Raw genomic sequence first — 7,055 nt, forward strand, 5'->3', positions numbered from 1 at the left:
CAAGTAAAGAATGTAAGAGGAAAGACAAATTATAGTCTTTTTCAGACAAACAACCGCTGATAGTTTGTCATCAATAGACTTCTGAGGTGGGTGGGTGGGTGTGCCTAGATAACACTCAATACACAAGATATGAGAGTCACAAATGTGTCTCTAAAAATATGGTCACAAAATATATGAAGCAAAAGTTGACGGAAGTAGATGAAGAAAGAGAAATCTATCATCAGAGTAGGTGATTTTTACATATCTCTGTATCACATTGCAGTGGGTTGAATAGTAGCTCCCAAAAAAGATATCTCCAGTGTCTTAATCCCTGGAACCTATGTGTTACTTTATTTGAAAATAAGGTCTTTGTGGATGTAATTGAAGATCTTGCAATGAGGAGAGCTTCCTGGATTATCCAGGCGGAACATAAAACCAATGGCAAGTGTCCTCTTTAGAGAAAGGAGGAGGAGATCTGAGACAGAAACAGAAGAGGAGAAGGCAGTGTGACCACGGAGGCAGAGGTTGGAGTGATGCAGCCACACTCCGACACCACATGCCTACAGCCACCCAAAGCCAGAGGAGGCAAAGAATGAATTCTCCCCTAGAGCCTTCAGAGGGAAGGCAGCCCCGCCAGTGCCTTGATTTCAGACTTCTAGTTTCTGGAACTGGGAGAGAATACCTTTCTGTTGTTTAAAGCCACCCATTTGTGCTAATTTGTTAACAGCAGCCACAGGAAACTAACACACAGATCAAAGGGATCAGAAAATCTTTAAGGGACTAGAGGATTTGAACAACACAATTACCAAGCTTGATTTAATGAATACATATAGAATATCGCACTCAGCAACTGCAGAATATACTTTCCTTTCAACAATATGTGAAACATTACAAAAATTGAACATACTGGGTCATAAAGCAAGTTTCTCAACATGTCTAAGGACTGGTATCATAGCAACCGCATTCTCTGCCCACTGTGTAGTTAAGTTAGGAATCAATAACCAACAGACAGCTAGTAAACCCCCATATTTCTAGTCTTCCAGTCAACATATGGGTCAGAAAATCATGATGGAAACTGGAAGACATTTAGAACTGAAGGGATTGGTGCTATCACAGCAATATAACTTCCATCTAGTAAGGCCCTACTCCAGGGGGTTTTACCCAGCATACTGGTGAACACTGAACCCTTTACATGTATACTGCCAAAACAATCAATATAAGACATTTATTTAAACTGTAACTGGTTAAACACACCATTATAAAAAAATCTATATTTAGCAGAATACATATATATGTAAAATATATATGTAAGTTTGTTTATGTAAAGAGAAGACTGATTCAAAACATCAATAGCAATTATCTAGGGCTAATAGGCTTATAGATGGTTTTTATCCTCTTCGTATCTTTCGATCTTTTCTATATTCTCTACAGTGAGTCTGTATTATTTTTATAATCAGAAAAACAACCTTAAAGTTTAAAAAATAAATACAATATTAAGAATGTATAAATTGGGATTCTGTATATTAAAATATTTATTTTGGCTTCCAGAAACAGAAATCTCAAGTAAAACATTGCTTAAAAGTCAAGGCTATTCCTTGGCTAACATACTGATAAGGTCTAGGAAGGGCAAAGGTGAGGCGTGGTTCAGTCAGATCTCCAGCTCTGTTTTCTGCCTTGTTATTTGACCTGATCTCCTCTTTTGCAAGCTTCATCCTTAGGCTGCCAACATATTTGGACAACAATGTCCAGAAGAAGAGGACCCATGACTTCTGGTAGACATCTATTGTGAGCAAGCAAATTCTTTCACAGAAGTCCTCAGCATACTTCTTTTCCAATGTCTCATTGGCTCATTCCTGAACCAATCTACATGGCATTTACGCCTGAATTCCAGAGCCATTTACTGGAAAGGGTATGGATTTATTCCTGGAAAATGAGGCCCACCCCTGGTACTCAGAGTGGGACACAAGAATAAAATCTGGGGTCAAGTAGGGAGGTTGAAATGGTTGCAATGCCCATTATAGGCCCAAGTACCTAAGCCCCAAAGCCTATCCATTACATTACCTCATCACAACCACTCGACTCCCTCCCCCTCATAAATAGCTCCCTAATAAATATATGTATCAAAATTGTGTATGTTCTGATTAGAATCAAGAAAGACAATTACAAAATAAATATGTAGCTAATTATCTAAAATAGTTAAAATGGGGTGGAGGTCATGGCACAGAGATTTTGTCATTAAGAATTAGTCTTTGTTTATTATGGCTTTAAATACCTTTATGTCACCTTTCCCACGGAATATTTCATTAGAGTTGTTCAACATTTTTGAATGAATAAATGCATGACTACCTTAAATCTACTTGAAATCTTATTTTATATCAATAGTCCTTTTTTCTTTAGTCAACTCTTAAAACATCATCTGTATGATGAGAGATACATTTTTCCTAAGAGAAAGCAAACTTATTATTGCCATTTTTACATCTTTTCATCCTAATTCTTGCATTGTTAGAAAGAAATGAAATTGCTCAGACATGAGGAAAAGGAAAGAAGAGATGAGAAATTATATGAAAAAATCCACAGACCGTACATGCTTCCTCTAAGTGGTCAAGTCTGAACTCATTGAATCAGACAAGCTGTGGTAGACAACATACAGACCTATAGATGATGTTTTAATTTTAATTATTTTAATTTCTATTTCATTTTAAATTTACTATTAATTTCATGAAGGCATTAGCACAGAAAAATTTAAAACACAACTTCGATGGAGACAGATAAACTATATTAGGATAAAGAAGAATGAATACTTTTTTTATAATCTCCCTAGGAGATTACAATACAGCATTTGACAAAGAAATGACTTGTGAATGCATAAGGCAATTGGAAGTCTAAAGGCAAAGCTATTGGAATGATCTCAGTTAGAAGGTAAGAGGATTAGAGATATGTAAATAACTCAAGCCTCCATAGCTGCACACTGAGATTACTGCTTACAGTGAAGATGTGTAGCCACTCGGGGGAGTATTCTCTATTCGATATTTCTTTCCATGTTGGATTTTGTTCCTTCCTTTTATATCTTAGCATCTGAATCCAAATTCCATCCTAGCAGGGGAACAAAGATAATGATGCAGATTCTTTCTGTAAACCTGATGAATCTGGGAGCTGAAGGAAAGGACATCAGGCTGAAGGAGGCTGTAGGATAAAAGCTTTCCCTACCAGCACCCTGCTGCTAGCCTATTCCTTTCACTCAGTCATTCACAAATATTTATGTGTTCAGGCACTGTGCTGGGGCTACAAGAGTAAACAGACAAAAAGGGTTTCTGCCCCTCATGGAGTTTCCAGTCCTCTGAAGTGTCCAGATTTAACAGTTAACTACAGGAACCAAAGCCTGACAAGCACAATAAAGGAAAGTATTGATACCAGGTGCTATGAGAGGGCATAACAGAGAAAGTTATTTTACTTTGGGTGATCAAGGAGAATCGTCCTGAAAAAAGTGTACTTCTGCCAAGATAAAAGGATGGGTAGAAGTTAGTCAACAAGTTAGGGAGAGAACTTTCCAGGCAGAAAGCGTTTGACATCATCTAGGAACTTAAAGAAAGGTAATGAGACTCTAGTGGCGTGAAGGAGAGAGAAAGGGATATGGCATATGGAGGAAAGGTAGGAAATAGCCACGTTATGGGTACTCTTGTAAGTCCTGTTGAGGATTCTGTGTTTCTGTTTGAATGGAAAAGAGGTAAGGAAATGCTGTAAGATGTAACTTACATTTTATAGGAGCATCTCACTGCCCTGAGGGGAGTGGCCTATAGGGAAGGAAAGAGTAGAGAGACCAATTAGGGAGTTAAAGCAATACTTCAGGAAAGAGACGATGGTGGCTTGGACTATGGGGACAGTAATGGTCATAGAAAGATGTGGTAGACTGCAGGTTTCTTTGGGCATTTTAAAAAAATATTTATTTGTTTTTGGCTGCGTTGGGTCTTAGTTGAGGCATGTGGGACCTTTCGTTGAGGCAGGACCTTTCGTTGCAGCGGGACCTTTCGTTGCAGTGCTCAGGCTTCTCTCTTGTTGTGGTGAGCGGGCTTACCTGCCCCGTGACATGTGGGATCTTAGTTCCCCAATAAGGGATCAAACCCATGTCCCCTGCATTGGAAGGCAGATTCTTAACCACTGGACCACCGGGGAAGCCCTTCTTTTGGCATTTGAATGGACAGGACTTGATGGGTTAAAGTTTGAAGGTGAGGGAAAGAAAGGTTTCAAGGATGACGCAGCTGCTCTGATATAGATGATCATGTTTCTCTAAAGCTGGGGTTTTGTCAGATGTGTGCAATGGAAGGGGAGTTGGATTAGTTATGAAAAAGATGAATCAGCCATGGGCTTCAAGCTGAATAAGAAAATAAAGACAGATGGGGCAGATGGCTAGAGAGAAGGGAGAGTTGTTTATGGATGAGAGGTCTCCATGATGTTGAAGAGCTACTGTAAGGATGTCTGTCCTTAAGAAACCAGCAGGATAGATGATAACCAAAAGGTAGAATGTTTGAATTAGCAAGTCAGTATTGCTTCTCCCCACCCCACATCCTCAAAACAACAAGCAACAGCTTCTGGATGCCATGAAGGTTTCTGGGTGGTGTCTACCACCTACACACAAGACAGTGACATATCAGAGTGCAACAGAAGCACTTAACTGAAAGAGAAGACAAATTATAACTCCTGAAATCCTTTCCGCTTGGCATTAATGTGATAGATTCTTGCATAACGAAGTATCATCTCCCAGTTGTGCCAAATGTCCATTTTCGTGTTCTAATTCATAGTCTTGGAGCTACTCCCTATGTTAAAGCAATTTGATTTAGTTGAGACAAGATGAATGACATACACTTGAAAAGTTAAGTGAAACAATAGAAGATCCTCAAGTATTGAGTGAACTGTAGTTTTTAGTGGAAAATAAAATTACTTTTTTGTGTATTTGTATTTGCATTGTCTGCAGGTGTTTGGTATGAACTGCTGCTTACAAAAGAAAACCATACGCAGTTGTTTGTGTATTTCACTTTTTAAAGCATTAATATTTGTATTTTTAAAGAAAAATTTAAGGGAAACAAAAATGTTTGCACGACTGCAGAAAGCCTTGGACGAAATTTCCCCAAACTAGTTTTTTGGAGACTATTTTTGGCCATTATAGATCAAAAATGCAATCTGAAGAAAGATTTTAACAAATTAAATAACACGCTGCCATCGTTAATTTTCTTATTCTATCTCAGCATTGGGGAATTTGAAAGGAAGATACTTTAAGATAATGTATGGACGGCGCGGCGGCGTGGCCGGAGGGAGGCGAGTGCCCCGTGTGCAAGTGTGGAGAAGAGGCTGCACCAGCGCGGCGGCGGGAGGTACCCCCGCCCCCTCCGGAGACGCAGAGACGCGCTGCACTCTCGCGGCCTCGGTCACCCGCTCAGCTCCCTGCCCTAGGCGAGGAGGCCGGCTTGCCCGGTTGAGTGGCCCGAGCTCAGGACGCGGAGAGCTCAGGGCGGCGACGACAACGGCGTTGATATCGGGGGTAACGACGGCCTCAGCTGGCGGGGAAGATGAAAGGCCGGATCGAGTTGGGAGATGTGACATCACACAATATTCAACAGCTGAAGAGATTAAACCAGGTCAACTTTCCAGTCAGCTACAATGACAAGTTCTATAAGGATGTGCTGGAGGTTGGCGAGCTAGCAAAACTTGCCTATTTCAATGATATTGCAGTAGGTACAGTATGCTGTAGGGTGGATCCTTCACTGAATCAGAAGAGACTTTATTTACATCATGACACTAGGATGTCTGGCACCATACGGAAGGCTAGGAGTAGGAGCTAAAGTGTTAAATCATGTCTTAAACATCTGTGAAAAAAACGGCACTTTTTTTTTTTTTTTTTTTTTGCACAGGCTCCGGACGCGCAGGCTCAGCGGCCATGGCTCACGGGCCCAGCCGCTCCGGGACATGTGGGATCCTCCTGGACCAGGGCACGAACCCGTGTCCCCTACATTAGCAGGTGGGCTCTCAACCACTGCGCCACCAGGGAAGCCCAAGATAGCAGTTTTGACAACAACTATCTGCATGTCCAGATCAGCGGTGAGTCTGCAGTCGACTTCTACAGAAAGCTTGGCTTTGGGATTATTGAGACAAAGAAGAACTACTATAAGAGGATAGAGCCCGCTGATGCTCATGTGCTGCAGAAAAACCTCAAAGTCCCTTCTGGCCAGAATGCAGATGTGCAAAAGACAGACAACTGAACAAATTACAGAGGAACTTTCTTGCACTTGCTGGTCACCAAATAAAAGAGAGGCCCACTGATTCCCCCCGCCCCCCGCTCTTTTTCTTTTAAAGCTTTCCCCCTTCCTTGTTCTTGTGTTTCTTCCTTTCAAAACTTCCTTCCCTTTCCTCTCAAAGTTTTAAACTTTTAAGGACTTATTAATCGGGTTTGGATTGTTTTCGTTTTCTTATTTTTGTGAGGTGGTTTGATTGCAGGAAGGAGAAGGTATAGATCTGTTTAGTTTCACAGTTAAGATATATGGTCCCAAAAACTTGAGTGTCAATTTCAATTTGTTTTTTAATGTCCTGCTTTCACATTGAAGGGCAGAGCCTACAAAATATTGTATACTTCAAAGGACAAGAAGCAGCAGCAGCAATATCCTGTTCTCTAACTCATAGACAAGTTTAGTGTGTTTGTGGTACTTTGGGTTTTTCAAGATTTTGTGGGATACTAATCCCTATACATTGCCTTCACGCCACCTATTGTCCTTCTGAGTATTAGCTCAGGAGTTGGAACATTGTGAGCCTCCTAAGAAATACTAAGCTTATTTTGTTCTGTTAAGCAGTTATTTCTTCCTCCCTCGCTGGTGCCTGAGGGTAGGTGGGACAGTTTGAGAAGGTAGTATTATACTTTGGTCTCAGCACTTGAGTTGAGCTGCTTTTTGCTAATGAGTGGTCTGGTTGTTAGCAGGTTTATTTTTCCTGCTGTTGATTGTTAGAAGTGGCATTAACTTTTAGAGTGTGGGCTGGTGAGAGTAATTTTTTTAATACCCTAGCTAGAGATATGGCCTTTAACTGACCTAAAG

General features: G+C 40.7%; 1 pseudogene; it reads left to right on the forward strand.

The window, feature by feature from the left end:
- The first annotated feature begins 5,448 nt into the window (after positions 1–5,448).
- On the forward strand, positions 5,449–6,276 carry LOC132507310 (N-alpha-acetyltransferase 50-like; annotated as a pseudogene).
- The last annotated feature ends 779 nt before the right edge of the window (positions 6,277–7,055 follow it).

This window comes from Lagenorhynchus albirostris, chromosome 16 (assembly GCF_949774975.1).
Source record: "Lagenorhynchus albirostris chromosome 16, mLagAlb1.1, whole genome shotgun sequence".
NCBI lineage: Eukaryota > Metazoa > Chordata > Mammalia > Artiodactyla > Delphinidae > Lagenorhynchus > Lagenorhynchus albirostris.